This window comes from Benincasa hispida, chromosome 8, assembly GCF_009727055.1.
Source record: "Benincasa hispida cultivar B227 chromosome 8, ASM972705v1, whole genome shotgun sequence".
Classification (NCBI taxonomy): domain Eukaryota; kingdom Viridiplantae; phylum Streptophyta; class Magnoliopsida; order Cucurbitales; family Cucurbitaceae; genus Benincasa; species Benincasa hispida.
Window position 1 is genome coordinate 20132984 of NC_052356.1, and position 17972 is coordinate 20150955.

Below are 17972 nucleotides of genomic sequence, written 5' to 3' on the forward strand. Positions count from 1 at the left end.
TGGTTTTCTCTATCAAGACTTTGATCCTATTCTTAACATAAATACTCATAAAACTATAAAAATATGTCATTGATTAGTTACTAATATAAACAATAATATTAATAATAAAATCCTTATTGAGAATGTGAAAATAACTTAATTGTTTTTTGTTCAAATGATTTTTACAGATTATTTGATTTATAAAAATATTTTGGTGTATCCATTTAATATATCCATAGAATTGGAACCTCGATATTAACATTAAGTTTTATACAAAAAAAAATTTTGATCGATGTACACATTAACCATTGAATAATTTTATCAAAACTCACAAATTTTAACAAAAAAAAAAAAAAAATGAGCTACAATGTCTATTTTTCTAAAATCCTATCAATTTTGTACCATACATATAATTTATAATATATTAAATGCATATGAGAATTATTTTTTAATGATCTTTCAAACAAAACTCATGAGAAGCTCAAAATTATTAACAGTTCCACAAGTTTAAAATCAAGATCTTTATGGAGAGGCCTTGCCAAAACATGCAACTAAGTTTGAATTTTTAAGGCTAACTTAGACTTAATAGGTTAAGTAAATATAGACTTGATTTGGAAAGATTTCTATATGCCTTAATAAGTTATGCTAACTTAGACTTGAGTTTTAGTATGAACTTGGAAAGCATAGATTTCTACAACCTAATATTGAGTTGCATACATAACTTTGTGGCAAGAATCTAAGTTTATAGCATGTGCTTGATTTGTAAAAATATAGTTGTGTATATCTTGAGATAGATTTCAAAATTTTGAAAAAAAAAGTAATATTTAAACTAAAAGGTAAGTCAGATGAAATAGCAAAACTTATAAATTAAAATAACAAAAAAGGAAAAAAAGAAAAAGACTAAGATGTTGTGGAAAGGTCAATAGAAAATCAAGGCGAGCTTCTATCGTTATAACAGTTATTTGCTTAACAAGACTTGCAAACACACTACAGTGATCATCTCAACAAGATACAATGATTAATTTCTAAAAACAACATATCTCTAATGTAACTATTTAAATCTGTCAAAACTTCTGAATACTTGCCCTCAATCAACTAAAGATCAAAAAGAAAAAAAGAAGAGAGAGAAAACTCTTCAAATTGGAATGGAATACTCCAAATGAAGGAAAAAGTTGTTATTCATAGGCTAGCAACTTAGGACCCATTTGATAACGTTCACGTTACTTGTTTCCTGTTTCCCGTTCCCTGTTTTTTGGTTTTTGTTTCCTCTTTTTTGAGAATAAGAAACATGAATATGTTTGATAACTATTCATTTTTCTCGTTTCTTGCATTTTTTCTTTACATTTTTTTTCCATATTTTATAGTTTAAATATAATCTAATTATATAAAATAAAAAATACATAGCCATTAAAATATAAAAAATAGTTATCAAATATTTAAATTATTAAATACACATAAGTCCCGATGTAAAATTAATAACAATAATAAATTTTTTTCTATCATTCATATGTTGCTAAAATTTGATTTACAATATTATTACTCACTCAAGTCATTTCTTTTAAATTTTAAATATAAACTCAAATCTAACTCAATTACATTATTATGAAAATATAGTGGTTGTAAAAATATTAAAATAAACCTAAAAGAATATCTTAATAAACAAAATTTAGATATTGTAAAATTATAACTGGTTTCATATGTAATAAAAATTAAAAAAAATTAAAAATATATAAAAATTCATATTGCAAACAAAAAATATTTATATATACGCGTTGAAAAAAGAAATTATTTTAAACAACAAAACTGCTGAAAATATTTACAAATAATAGCAAAATATCACAGTTATTTGTAAATATTTTCGTTCATTTTCTAGTCTATCGCGGTCTATCGCAGATAGATAGTGAAATTTTGCTATATTTGTAAATATTTTGGTTCATTTTCTTATATATGAAACCAACCCTATTGAAAATTTGAAATTTGAAAATAAAAATAATATATAAATCTAAACAATTGAAATTCAAAATTGAATTTGCTATATTTGTAAATATTTTGGTTCAATTTCATATATTTGAAAAAAGCTCTATTGAAAATTTGAAATTTGAAAATCAAAATAATATATAAATCAAAATATTTAAAAATTCAAAATTCAAAATTCAAAATTAAATTAACATATAGATATAAAAAAATAATAAAGAAAAATCAATACAAAAGAAAGAAATAATTATAAAAGAAATACAAAAAAATATATAGAGAAAAATGAAATAAAAAAGAAAGAAAGAACAATAAAATAAAAAAGCCTCACATAAGATTTGATCCAAAACCATGAAGTTAACCAAATCTACATTTTAATAAAATTAAGGAACAACTTTAAATAAAATAAAAATGAAATAGGAGAAACTATTTCTCAATTTTGATCCTATTTTTAGGAATGTTTCTCAAATTTTAAAAACAAGAAACATGAATGGTTATCAAACAACTTAGTTTCTCAAAGAATGAGAAACAGAAATAGGAAACAAGAAACATTAATGTTATCAAACAGACCCTTAAAAATTCTATAAAAAAATCAAATAAAAACAATGAAAATATTTGTCAAACATAACTTAAATGAGTTGCTATTGAACCAAAATCAGACATAACTCATCAAAGAGAAGAAACTAAAAATCTAACATACGCATTTAACATATTGAAATTAAATTTGTAAAATAAACATCATCCATTTTGATGTTACAGACAACAATCTATGAATGTATTGCAATCTTTCACAATATTATAAAATATCCAAACAAATTTTCATTACATACAATACTCCAAACAAACACACTTGTAGCAACTTTGATTATATAAACAACCCACCCATAGCCCACAACAAAGCAATTACATAGTTCTTCACACGCTAAATTCAAACAAAGTGCAACAAATAAGAAGCCAAAAACACAATATTTTTGCAGATTGTTACATAATTTTATTCCATTTCACAAAAGCTTTGTTGTTTACAGGTTTCATCCATCTTTCGAATGGTTAATCAGCAGCAGTCGCATGCATCGCACGAGCAACTACTGTCGCAGCAGCTGCAGCCATTGTTCCTATTTATGAATTCAAACAAAAAAGAATTTCTAATACTACCGCCGAACTAATAGTAAAATTTTCTTTAAACAGAAATAAATTAGAAGTAACTCATTAAAATTATTTAATTTACTTACATGTTGACTAGGGAGGTGGCCTCTTTAATGGTCCTACAAATATTACAAAAACAATTAATATTCACCTGCTAGTTGTGGGAGTGAAGAATAAAGAACAATCAGATTCACCCTCTCAATTTATTCAAGATATTTCATGATTTCTCATTAGTTTACTCCTTAAATTTGTATGATAAAAGATTGTGCATTAAAAAACTAAAAATTAATGGATTGTTTATTTTTGAAAATTTTAATTGTTTTCTTATTCCTTCTACAAAATATTATTCAGATTCAATTATCAAATTCCAAAAATTTAAGGCTTTATTTCATAACCATGTATTATATTTTTTGCTTTGTAAAATTGTACTTCTTTCATACAATTTCTTTTTACATCATCTTCAACTTTCTTAAAGCTAAATTCCAAACACAAACATAGGTTTTTAAAAATATTTTTTTTAAAAAAATGGAATGGTTACCAAATGAGGCCTTAATTTTTTAAAATTATGATTTTACAAACGCTACTTTCACCTTTAAATTTTTATTTTTGTTATCTACATCTTTCTGTACTAATATTTCCAATATTAATTTTAGTTATAACTATTAAAAAATAGTCTTTTTTTTAAAACTTATTTCTATTTCCAGAATTTGACTAAACATTCCGGTGTTTATTTAAGAAAATTGAAAAGATACATATAAAAATTTCAAAAACAGAAAATTAAAAACGAAATTATTATCATACAAAACAATAAATTCCAAAACTTGATATGAATTATTTTGAAAGTGCTTAGAAAGTAGATAACAAAATAAAAAAAATTTACCAACAATTGCAGCTATCTCCACATGAGCAATTGTCACCACACTTGCAACCTCCAGAAGCCATCGTTTTTTGTTTCAGAGTTTCTGAATAAAAAATTTCCAAAGGCTGTTTGTGAAATTTTCTGCTTTGAGGGTCTCTCTACATATAGTCCTATCGAGGACCAAATTGGTGAATCTCCACCATACACGTGGGCGGTTCCTACCTACTCTTCGTTATCTCTTATGAAACTCCTTGTTTAATTAAACAATCAGATAATAATTCCCTACCTCTCAAAAGTCATAGGCATGGCATCTTCTCAATTATTTAATTGTGATGATTTCATTAACTTGACAAAATATTAAAAAAATAGTTGTTCGTGATTAATGTTAATCTCATCATTAAAGAAAATCTATGATTTTAGTTTTAAATTATCTACGTAATAAATATTTTAAATTTTAATGTATGATATACTAATCTAGTTAAATTTTCATTTACGAGAAATTTATGTGATTGTAATAACTTTTACCTAATTTGTTTCTAATAGGTCATGATTTTGTAAAGTTTTTCATGTTTTTACTTATTCATGCCATAGTAGTTGAGGGTTTTTTTCTAATGACAATTATGATTCCCTTTTTAAATCTAATTTATCTATTATAGATTTAGAAATGAATCCATGCCTCCCTCATTTGTCATATGTTAAAAAGAAAAAAATTAAGACTCTACTTAGTAAATATTTGGTTTCTAACTTTTAGTTTCTGAAAATTTTCTCGTAATTTCTTTCCATAGTCTTCATATTTCCTAGATAAATATCAAAGTTGTTAGCCAATTTTTCAAAATTAAAAACAAAGGTTGGAAACTATTTTTTTAATTTGATTTTTATTTTGAAAATACTTTTCAAATATAGACAACGAATATAGAAATCAATAGATTTATAAGCTAAATTTTCAACCAACAAATAAAAAACCAAATAATTTTCAAGTGGAATATAAATTTTTATAAAATCTGTATGTATAAATTGGAGTAGTGTGCAACCTTCAAGTTTGTTTTTTTTTTTTTTTTTTTAAATTTTTTTTTCCTACGTTGAATGGAGTTAAATTATACTATTTGTCTCGATATGACTTGGTTTTTGTAATTTTTTTTTTTTTTTAAGTTTTAGTTTTGTCGCCCATTTTATTTTATTTTATTTTTCACAATGCCTATTTTAGTTTATTTAATCGCAATTTTCCCCACTACTAATTATTAAATATATTGGATTTATATGATAATCTTTAAGACGGTGAACATATAGTTTAATTTCATTTATGAAATCTTTTATGTGGCCCACACCAGTTACTATGTAGACTTTTTGTGAAACAATAAATTATCAAGAATACAATCTTTCAAAATCGTTAATATTTGTAATAGATAGTAGAATAAGAGAAAAAATCTAAAAATATACAACATCTTTAAAATATTTGTAAATATGGATGAATTGACTAGTTAATCTTTGATTTTTTCTTTTTTAATTTTTAATTTCGCCCTCCCTCGTCTTATCTTATTGCACACCTTTTTACTCAATTCATAAGTGACTTAACACCAACAAGCTAATTATTAAGTTTGATTATTATAACAAATAATAAATATAAATAACAAATGAAAGTCTATCAGTGATAATCACTAATATTTTCTATCATTGATAGCTTAATCTTTGATTATGTTTTCATAGTTAATAGTCACTTATAGAAATCTATCATTGATAGCCAACTTAGTGAATTTAATTAATAAAGTTGAATCTCGAACTAAAATGTAAGTGGAATGCCTAGAAGTTATCACCGAGAGCATGTTTATTAGTGATAGAAGCTATCATCGAAAAGAAAAGAGACTTATAAATGTTTGAGAAGGATAAGAAAGGGGCAAAAAAGTGTTCAATGGCTATGATTGATAGAAGCTACTACGGATAGCATGTTACTAGTGATAGAAGCTAATACTAATAGCATGTTATCAATGATAGAAGCTACCCGATAGTACGTTATCGGTGATAGAAGATACTTGATAGCACGTTATCAGTGATAGAAGCTACCACTGATAACACATTATCGGTGATAGAGAGCTATCATTGATAACATGATATTAGTGAGATCATTGATAGTATCTTATTAATGATGTTATCGGTGATAACTTATCAGTGAAAGAAGTTATCACCGATAACCACAATATGAGTGATGTTAGTGATATTGGTGATAGAATTTAGGTGATATCTATATATCGAGTTTCTTTCAAAGATGATAACCAATTATAGAAGTCTATCATCGATAGTCTTAAGTGTTAATATTTCAAGGTTGATTCTAATTGATGAAAGTCTATCAGTGATAGCGACCGATAGCTGCTATCAGAGATAGCCATGATAAAAAATTATTAGTGATAGCTACTGTGGTAATTAAAGTTGTTGGTCTTCTTTCAAAGTTGATCACTATTTATAAATCTATCATTGATAACCACTGATAGCCTTAAGTATTGATCTTTTAAGGTTGATTCAATTGATGAAAGTGAATCAATGATAGCTACTAATAATTGATAACAAATTAAAAGCTAATATTTCAAGATCGTATTAATTTTTCTCAAATTGAAAGCTATCTCTAATAGTAACTATCATTGATATTGATAGAAGCTATCAGCGATAGCAGCTGATAGCATCTATCAGTATCTATCACTGATAGGTGCTATCAGTGATAACTTTTAATTTGAGGAAATTGGGAAGAAGCGAGCAAACTGTTGGCTAGGCATGAGTTTGTTTAGTCTTTTACCATTTTTTGATCTATATATGCAATTATTTTATCCTTGTACTACATATTGAATATTCTATTATTTTGGGCTTGAATTCTATTTATGCAACTTGCCCTTTTAAAAATGACTAATTATAAATTTTATATTTTATCAACTCTTTATGCAGTGGGTATTAAACTATCTTAAAATATCCCTTCATGAGCATATAAACTTTCTTTATTAATTTTTTTTTAAATAAAAATATAGGAAAATTTATCTTTTTAGTCCACAAGTTTTTAATAATATATGCATTTGATCCTTAAGGTTTCAATTTGGCCATTTTAGTCTCTCACTTTTGAAAAATAGATTTAAATGATCTTCTCTCCTATATTTTACTCTAATTAAGTATTTTTAATTATTTTGAAAAAATATATTTTTAATTATTTTAAAAATACATATTTAAGGGAAATTTTAATCGATATAAAAAAGTCAAACTATTTATAGAGATAGCAAAAAAAAAAAAAAAAAAAAAACTGATAAACACTAATTGAGCATTTGAGGTAAGGAGTTGGTTATTATAGTCCTAGGTTATTAGAGTTGAGTTATAATAGTTTGTGTTTTGAGCGTAGATTATTTTAGTTTGGATTATAATAATATGTGTTTGAGATATAAACTATTTTAGTTTGAGAAAGGGAATAATAAATACTGTAACAAATAATAAAAAAAATGATATGAATGTAAAATACTAAAAAGTGTAGCCAAAAGTAAATGTCAGTATAGGGGGGTTTTGAAATAGTATTAATTGTAGCTAATTGGAGAATACAAAATAATACTGTAGCAAGATGGTATTATTATAGTCTTATGATAATCCTTGTACCAAATATACCTTAATAGACTTCTATCAGCGTCTATGAGTGATAGACTTCTATCAGTTTTGATCATTAATAAATACTGATAGACTTCTATCAGTATCTATTAGCTTTCATCAAAGAAGATTAAAATTTGGCTATTATGTATAAATAGTTTATCTTATTTTTCTACTTTTGAAAATTCTTCTTAAAAATAAATTTGTACTCTCTCACTACAAATCCTCTCTTCTCTCTCTCCTCCCTCCACGGTTTTTTCCATCCTCATCTTCACCCTTTCTCAAAATCCTCATTTATCTCCATTCTCTCTCAAAATACAAACTTTTTGGCATAATCCTGCTAAATTTCACACCCAAATTTATGTCCAACGCCACAATTGATCTCACCTTCAATAGCCTCACTTAAGTCCTTCTTCCCGACTTGTTCATGTGTAAGTTTTAACTTTGTGATTATACAATAAAACTTTAATATTGTATAAAACAAAAAATGTCAAGATCTTTAAACTTCACGATATCAATAATAACATGAGTTAAAACAACATACACATCCATGATATTGATCAAGTAAGAGATGCGTTTCTCACTCTTGACTTTCCTTTAAAACTTGATTCAAGATCTTTTATTAGGAAATTATCTTTTACTTAATTTGCCTAATAAAACAATAAACATAAAGATAAAATATCAAATAATTAACCTGTGTACATTACTAATAATATACTAATAACTAAAATTTCATAAAATTCAAATATTAAATAACTAATAACTAAGTCATGCAAAGTATTTCAATGGATTACTATGTCAATGATATGTTTAAGTCTAGAAACTATTATCCGGATTATTATTCTTCAATAACAATCTTTTCTCATGCAAACATAATTTATTACTAATTTCTTGAAACCAAGTAAAGAAGCATCTGACATGAAGAATAGTCATGATCAACTTTCATAATAACCTAACTATTCACATGATAGATTAACTAATGATCCAATATTGTAGGTCCGATTGAACATGCAATCTTCAAATTGAATATCTAATCTAACATACATGTATGATCAATCAATGTGTAAAGCCCAATAATATTGAAAAATAGTAAAAACCACAACATCCATAGAAAATATTTATTGATTTAAATTTAAATCCATAAAGATGTTAATCAACAACCTAGAATTAGAATGCAACCACTCATCAATACTACAAATAAATATATATTTTCATACATTGCAACAATCATAAATGGTAAAGAGAAGTAAAGGGAGAAAAACTGCTCTCGAAGCAATCTTCATTGTTGCTTTGATTCACACCCAAGTATCTCAAGCTGCCACCAAACAAACTGGCTAAAACACTCTCTAAAGCTTTGGAATTTTCGTGGTCTCATGTTGTTGGCGCCATGGAGCTCCACAGTGCTGCCTTGTTCTAGGCCACCTTGGTCTTTTTCTCCTCATTTCTTTTCTCCTTTCGAACCTACGTACGCTTTTGACCTCATTGGGCATATTTAGGTCTTTTTTCTTTATGCTCATTTTAACATTGAATCACAAGCTCAAACATAACCCTAGAAATCACTACAAACAACATCAAATCTAACAAAATCATATGAAAACTATCCTAAATCAAGGGCAAATAATGCATTAGGTGGGTTTTATCACCCTAAGCTTAAAATTTTGCTAGTTGAACAAAAAGAGAATAAGACGATAGGAAAGATTCTAAATATATATGCAATTGATTCATGTCTCAATAGTAAGAATAACATGCAGAAAAATTCAAGCACATCTTTTATTATGAAATTTTAAGGCCAAACCCATTCATCCTCTAGGTTTGTGTGCACAAATCACATTCAACTCAAAACTCAAGAATTAACTTTAGAGTTAACAGAATTTCATCAGTTTTCCCTCTACTCTAGCTCATGTATTGATCATCTAGCATCCAAAAAACTCAAGAAGGTAATATATGAATTAAGGTACCTGAAATACACACTCAAGGATGTCCTAAACTTGTATTCTTTTTGAAGGAACTCGTTTAATAGAGAACCTATGAGCGGAAGTAGATCGTCCAAATCCCATTTCGATTGAAACAAACATTTACAGTTAACAGAGCAGATTATGCATCAAAAGATAAATTACAACATGCTTTTGAAATTAAAAACAAGGGTTTAGAGATTATACCTTCGAAGAACTCTTCTTCAAGTAAATCCATCGTACGTTCACGAACGCGTCGAACAAGCGTGAACTCTCCTCGAACAAACAACAACTAGAACGCGAACCAAAAGGAAGGACACTACCAATTAGTTACCTTGGTATTCTCGGTGTGAGAACCCAGAAGTGGTGGACTCTGACTATTTTGGTTAGAGGGTATTTTGGAGTTGGAGGAGGAAGGCAATCGAGGAAGACAACAGTCTATCACATAGAAAGATCCTCTAAATCGTTTAGGCGATGAGGCTATCATATAGTCTCTCAAGCAAATCATGTAGATTACTTAATTATGTGCCTTCCATATTGAATAATAAAAATTATATTTTTATTTATCCCATTTTGCCATAAAACTAAATAACTTCCCACTAAGGTGGTTAGAGAGAAAAAGAGGATAATTATCAAATAATTAATAATTATAAATAAATATGATAACCAACTTATCATATTATATTTATAACCTATAGTTTTAATATTGCATCATATACAATATATAAACCATAGTTCTTTTTCTCTATTTTATGGCTTTTAATATAAATCATATTTATATAAATTTAACATCTATGAATCTTATTCATAGAAAATATATTTGAATCATATTCAAACATTTGTTCCTCCAATTAAACTATAATGTATCATGTACATTATGTCAATTATATCATATATAATTAAATTCCCTCTTATTAATTTGAACATTTCAAATTAACCCAAAAACTGATTCTCAACTAAATCCTTTAAGCTACCAAGGGTATCTTATGGACCTGTAGCTTGAAGCTCCAACGGTACGTGAATAACTGATTAAACTCTTTAATCACATTATCCATCATCCGTTAACTGTCGAGCACTCCACTAAAGACCGATAGTTGCACTCTTCGTACTATAGATATATTTCTGTGTCCATTGGATATAATCAATCAACAGTACGATGACCAGACAAATTGCTCTAAGTACAACTGGTCTAATTTACCGTTTTGCCCCTATAGTTACATCTAACTCCTTAAGTACCACTGATCCCTTTAATGAACAATAGATCATAGTCCCACTATGACTAAATCCCTCTCGGGTCAAGAGAGAGTGTGTCACCACATTGTTCAAGACCTGGAATCAGCCCTTAAGGTAGAAATTTATCTACTTACCTCTGCTTCGAGGAAGGAGTGAATTCCATCTAGTGTAGCTGAGTTCCCAGCTCCCCAATCAGATGAATCCCCAAAATGATAGGCTTGTTGAGTCGGCGATCTGGATACACTCACCCATACAAATCAAAGGACCGCCCACATAGGCAGGAGTTCATAACTCACTTAGGATTAAGGTCATGTTACCTATGGTCATCCTAGTGAAATGAAAGTCTCTATTATGAACGGTGTTATATAATGAGACTAAACATTTCGTGGTCCGATCTTATACAAACTCCTTTGTATAGATTATCCCTGCTCACATGTCTAATACATGAATGATCAGGATCAGATTATTTGTAGCACTTTACAACATTTGTAACACCTAAAAAGCGGGCCATACTAGTAGTGGCACAAGGATAAGGTACCTAACCTTATCCATATACTACAGACCATTTAGGTTATCACTTAAACACGATCCACCTGTATATCTTCACATACATGTTTAAGCTACAACGATAACCATGGATGTTAGTTTATTGGTTTGTGGTTAGTGCAACTAAAATATCATATATTTCATAGACAAAGTGAATAAAATATCAAATATTATTAATCATAAAAATGTTTGTTCATACAAGGTTTACAAACTATAGAACTCTACAAGATTTAGGGCATCAACCCCAACAATCTCCCACTTATCCTAAAGTTAGTGGGATGTACAAGATAATCAAATTACAAGTACACAAAACAATAAAATGGGGCATAACACGCCCAATACAAGACTTTTTTTCTAGGAATACTAGCTTTCACGCGTTCACTGTAGGGACTCGTACTCAGACTTTTTCTGGGCGTCCTGACTTATCATGGAAAAGATGACTCTTTTCAAATCACAGTCTTTTTTTTAAAAATTTTTTTTATACGTTCATTCTTTCGTATACACTCATCATTTTTTTAGCAGTCAAATAAAACTCTTTTTCTTCTCACTTAGTACAACATTACCAACCATCATGAAAGACACTCTCTAATCGATGGGACCTTTCGAGGTGAGAACCAAATTGACTCAAATTAACTCATCATTCAGTTAAAGGTTCTAAATTAAAGTGACTACGTGCTAAAAAATATGGTAAACTTCAAGAGGGTGACTTTAAATAGATCATAACTCAAGAGTATGTTATTCGATTTTTACAGCAGATCATCTAACATGCATATTCAAAATATATCATATACACTCATCATCAAGAGCATACATAAATATTTTCTCATCACCTTTTCTACTAAAATTTTTTAAAAGTTACTCCAAATTTCAATTGATATGCATATATCCATAGTTTTTCATTAACATGAATAGTAGGAAAATAAAAACAATTTTAAAATTTACTCCAAATTTCAATTAACATGCATATATCCATAATTTCACATTAACATGCATAACAGGTTAAGAAAAAAAAATAAATTTACTCCAAATTTCAATTAACATGTATATATTCACAATTTTTTATTAACATAAAAATACATTGTACGCCTTCTACTCCAAACTTAAAATGATGCATTGTTCCCAATATATCATAAGAATAAAATGGTCACTCAAAGCAAGCTATCAATCCTATGACACATACATAGGTATGACACATATAGGTAGATTGCCTACAAATAGTCTCATCAATACTATCAATCCTATGACACACATCCTCATTTGGACTCTTTAGAGATTGATATGTACCTTAAGATATTTTGTCCTCATTGACTCTGAAAGGTTATTCTCTAATAGTATTCTAAGGAGTCTTCTCTACCAACTCTTCAATTTTGTCTTTACTTTCCTTAAGATTTTTCCTAGAAGTTCTTTCTATTTCTCGATCAAAAGCAGAAGATTAAACTCCATGGTATGTGGCATATGCCATAGCACCTTCACAAAAGAAAAAGAAAATAAACACCACCTTTGACTAAGATCTATAATTCTTTGAATATTAAGCAAATTCGTTACTATGGTTCCTAGAAACAACGTCAAAAACTTGATACGAGTGCAAGTGTACGTGTCAAGTAATAGTATATTAAAACGGTCTAAAGACTGAGTATCGTCTTCTAAAGATCAAATGGCTAAATTATGCTTAGCTACTCTAGTATTGTGTTGATTTTATCTAAGAATCAGTCTTGTAATGATGATTTTTAATTTTTGAAGGCAAATAAAACAAGAGTAAAGACAATGATTGAAATTCAAGAGACAAAGATGTTCAAGGGTGTTGATTTCTTTAATTACTTGATTAAGTCATGCAAAGTATTTCTATGGATTATTATGCGAAAGACGTGTTTAAGTCTAGAAACTAATGTCTGGATTATTATCTTCTAATAACAATATTTTCTCATGCAAACTTAATTGATTACTAATTTCTTGAAACTGAATTAAGAAACATGAGATTAATAATAGTCATGATCAAATTTCATTAACAACTTAATTATTTGTATGATATATTAGCTAATAATCCAGTATACAGGTCGTCCGATTAAATATGCAATCTTTCTAATTGCATATCTAACCGAACATACATATATGATCAATTGATGTGTAAAGCACAATAATACTGAAAAACGATAAAGAACATAACATCCATTGAAAATACTTATGCAATTAAATTAAATCTATAAATAATTTATCGACACCCAAAAAACTAGAACTTTTAGCCACTCATCTATGCTACAAATATATTTTCATACATTGCAACAACCATAAATAGTAAAGAGAAGTAATGGGAACGAAGAAAAACTACTCTCAAAGCAATCTCCATTGTTGAAGATCGTTAATCTCGCTTTGATTCACACATCGTAATCTCAAACTGCCTCTAAATGAACCTTAAGTGTCTCCCTCTAAATCCTGGCTAAAACACTCTCTAAAGCTCTGAAATTTCATGGTCTCATGTCCTCGACAATGCCTTGTTTTGGGTCGCCCTGCTCTTTTTCTCCTCTTTTCTTCCTTCTTTTTGATGTATGTCTCCATTTTGATCTTCTTGTATATGTTTAGGTCTTTTTTAGCTTATTTTGACATTGAATCACAATCTCAAACATAATCCTGTAAATCACTAGCAAATAACATCAAATCTAATAAAATCATATAAAAACTATCGTAAATCAAGGGCAAATATGTTAGGTGAGTTTCACTTACAAATCTACAAATCTGCGGTGTACATAAAAAAATCAACTTAATCCATTTCTAATTTTTCAAATATTTATAGAAATACCGAAATTAAAATGATGCATTAAATGAAATTGCTGCTCAAGAGAGGTAATTACACAAATTAGAACACTTAAACTCCATACCTTTAGAATTGTTATGTGTAGATTTTTATGGGGGGGTATAATCGACTTTGCACAAGTCCACAAACAATCAGATCAAAGAAAAGACAAAACTCAAGACAAAAATTGCACCTCATGACTCAAATTGAGCCTGGAGAAGAAGAGAAAAGGATGTTCTTAGCCTCTTCATATGTTTTGTCTAGCAGATCACCAGCGACTGCTGCATTGGCAGCGGTCTGCAAAGAGGGATTCATTCCTTGGTAAAAAATCTCTATCTGCAGGCAGTCTGGTAAGCCATTATGGGGACAGTCTCTTACCATCCGCTTAAACCTTGCCCAAGCATCATTGATCGATTCATCATCTTCTTGTTCAAAATTTGTTATTAATTTCCTTCTCTTGGCATTCTCGGTTAGTGGGAGATACTTCTTAATAAATATTTCGACAACTTGTTCCCACGAGGTTATCTCCCCCGGTTCGAGAGAATATGCCCAATTTCTTGCTTGATCGCATGAGGAAAATGGGAACAGAGTGAGTCGAACTTCCTCAGTGGAGATATTCGAGAACACAAAAGTGTTGCAGATTTCTATGAAGCTCCGAAGGTGGGCGTGCGGGTGTTCGCCACGCCTCTCTCCAAACTGCCCAGCTTTCTCAGTAGAATCCAAGTATAAACCCCACTGAGTTTTCTGATAAGTCCAGGGTAGAACTCAGGGACTTAGCAAAATGGTATGCGGTGATAATTTTTCAAAAGACTTTGTGGTAACCGGTAACTCAAATAATTGTTTGGTTGTTGTTTGTGGTAATAAAAATAAACAAATGCGGTGGAGTTTCGAAAAGAGTTGATAATACAAAAAATGCGATGAGCATGTGGTGAACGGGTTGAGAAGGGATTCAGCTAACACTTCCTAGGGTGCGTTCATGCAACACACATACAATAGTAAACCATCTCTTGATTCGAATTCTACGGCTTCTAATGCTAGAACCTTGGCTAAGGCCTTTGCTAATCCTCCTCATTCACTGAATGAGGCATGCCTAACCAATTGGACTTCAAAATAGCATAATCTGACTCTACATCTTGATGGATGCCCTAGATTAGGTTTTTTCTATATATATAAATCATTATGACTTCAGTAAAAGTAAGTTTATTCTCATTCCTAAAATTCTTACTACAATCAAAAGTATCATATCGATGACTAGATTTTCTTTGTTTTGTAGGTCCTGTCTTTCCTAAATTATAATTTCGTTGTTGTTGATATCACATAAAGGTCATATGCATTTTCCTTTGTTCGAATTTTAACATGGACAAACAATTACAAATTAATTGATTAGATTGTTTTGTTGAAATAAATTAGTTTAAGTAGGATCTTTACAAGTTTTTTCCAATCGTATTTTGCAACTTTTACCTTAAAAGGTAATCAAACCATACTTAACAAACTTGATACTATTCCCTTATAATTAGCATTTAAACAAACCATTAAAGTTTGGAGTCAGGAGGTTCAAATTTGCTTGGTAGAGATGAATGAGTATCAAGAATTTAAAATTTAACTTTTAATCTAATAAATTTGAGGGCATGAGAGTTGTAAAAGTAATTGTGTAGCCCTAGAATTTGGATTTTAAGAATTTGAGATTATATTATCTATTTAACTTGTAATGAAGATTAGTAAATCAAGTAGACTATTATAAACACATCTCTCTATAGATAAAAAGATAACTTCAATCTCGTGACTTCAAGCTATAGAAACTCAATTCATAGATAAATTATAGGACGATCGAGGGGAGAGAAGAGTAAGAATATTAAAAGTACACCCAAAGCAAATATTCATATTAAACACAAATTCAAACACAAACTTTAAAATTTGATGAATGTTATCAACCTTGATCCCCAAACACAACAAAGCAATAATACATATAGTTCACACTAGATTTGAAGAAGCCATAGAAAGCCCAAATCCATATGGACTTAGAGTTTCAAGGCTAATTACAATATTCCATTTTCATTAAACAAAAAAGAAAAAAAGAAAGAACAAAGTTTGTAGGTTGATCATTCATCAACTTATTCTATGAAGAGGCTTTGTTGTTTGGGGCTTTTAACCATATTTTCCATGGCTCACTTGCAGCTGCATGGGTCACATGAGCAGCTACTCCCACAGCTGCATCCACTTCTGCATAGTGAAACATAATTTTTAAAGAATAAATTTTATACCCCTAAAATTTGGAGTTTTATTAATTTAAAACTCCAAACATATTTGTTAGATTAAATAATCCTAAAACTTTCAAATCGATACAATTTCAAACTTTTATTATGTCTCTGTTAGAATATTACTTTGGAAAAAAACGTATTTCTCCAAGATATGAAAACACAGTCTTAGAAATGTTTTCTTTTGCATTTTTAAGCCACACCTGATGTAGGTTATTTGCAAGCTTCCGACCAAAAGGCCTCATAACTCAGCTCACAATTGGTGAGACAATCTTCCTAACTACTCAAGATTATCAGTTAATTCCAACTTGATTATGAGACTGAAAATCGAGGGATAAGAAATCCCCAATCCTTCAAAGTTAACTTTTTTTCAATTTTTTTTTAGAATGACATAGAAATTCAAGTGTTATAAAAAGTGTTGTTAGTGATATATTTATTTCTATTTTCACTTTAATTTCATTTAAAAGAATACAAAATCACATAAATAAAAAAATGCATATATTTCTCTAAAATTCAATTAAGGAGTGAGGAAAATTTTATAGAAAAATAATTACAACCTACATCAATTAAAATCGTTACTATTCATTTCAGAACACTCAAAATCATTACTTACTTCTTAAGGATGATGGCCTCTGAAATGGTCCTGCATAGATTAAAAAATATTTTAATGAAAAATAATTGTGTATGGATAATTAATTATCATTATAAAATGAAAAATGGAAGTAAATATAATTTGTAGAAGAGAGAAAAAGAGAGAGAGATGAGACCCAGATTGACAGTTGCAGCTGTCTCCACATGAGCAGTTGTCACCACATTTGCAGCCACCAGCCATTTCTCTCTTTCAAACTTCAAATCTTTTTAATTCTCAAAACTGCTTGAATTTTTTGTGTTTTAATTTGGAGTTTAATTCTCCTTCGCTATTTATAGAGGTCTTGAGGCTCAAAATTAATCAATCTCCACCGTACACGTGGACGGTTCTTAAGCTACCTTGATTTTATCATCTACCTCTTTGTTTTTAGTCAAATAATCAAATTACAATCCACCCCAATACTCAAATTCATTAGAATAGAGGTTGTATTATTATTATTGTTATTCATGGTTTGAATTGGTCCATTTCAAGAATCAACCACACAAATTCAACTTGGCGATGATGTTTTTGGGAACTAATTAAAGAGCGATGAAAATGAGAAAAATGTTTGTAAACATTACATCATAATAATAGAAATAATAATAATAATAATAATAGTGATTTTATGCGATTCAATAAAACATACATAATATGATACCTCTATTCATATGTTTCTACGTGAACGATTTCTATAGAATCTTTCGTAAACATTTATACACCTATTTCAACCATTCGTGAATATAAAACTATTTTAGATATGTGAGCTATATCAATAATTAGATAGGACTATTTTAAATTTTTTGATATTTGAATTAATCTTTTTTTTTTTTTGCTTATTCTTGCTATTAAGGTTTAGAATATCGATATCGATGGAAATATCAATTACTTTTACTGAAATTTCGATAAAAATATCGATAAAATATTGATTTTGATGGATATTTATGTCAAATTTATGAAAATAAATATTCAAAATAATAATTTTAAATTAACAAATAAATATGGTGTGATTTTT

General features: G+C 28.8%; 2 long non-coding RNA genes and 1 other non-coding gene across 3 annotated transcripts; 1 reads left to right on the plus strand and 2 right to left on the minus strand.

Moving 5' to 3' along the window:
* Positions 1 to 2720: 2720 nt before the first annotated feature.
* Positions 2721 to 4102, minus strand: LOC120082714. The gene is made up of 3 exons (XR_005483248.1): positions 3974 to 4102; positions 3180 to 3212; positions 2721 to 3062 (listed from the first exon to the last, which is right to left on the minus strand). It is a non-coding gene; the product is annotated as an uncharacterized LOC120082714 (long non-coding RNA).
* A 10327-nt stretch (positions 4103 to 14429) lies between these two features.
* Positions 14430 to 14536, plus strand: LOC120084347. Its single transcript, XR_005483706.1, has one exon. It is a non-coding gene; the product is annotated as a small nucleolar RNA R71 (small nucleolar RNA).
* A 1391-nt stretch (positions 14537 to 15927) lies between these two features.
* Positions 15928 to 17230, minus strand: LOC120083510. Its single transcript, XR_005483441.1, has 3 exons — positions 17100 to 17230; positions 16946 to 16975; positions 15928 to 16297 (listed from the first exon to the last, which is right to left on the minus strand). It is a non-coding gene; the product is annotated as an uncharacterized LOC120083510 (long non-coding RNA).
* Positions 17231 to 17972: the final 742 nt, after the last annotated feature.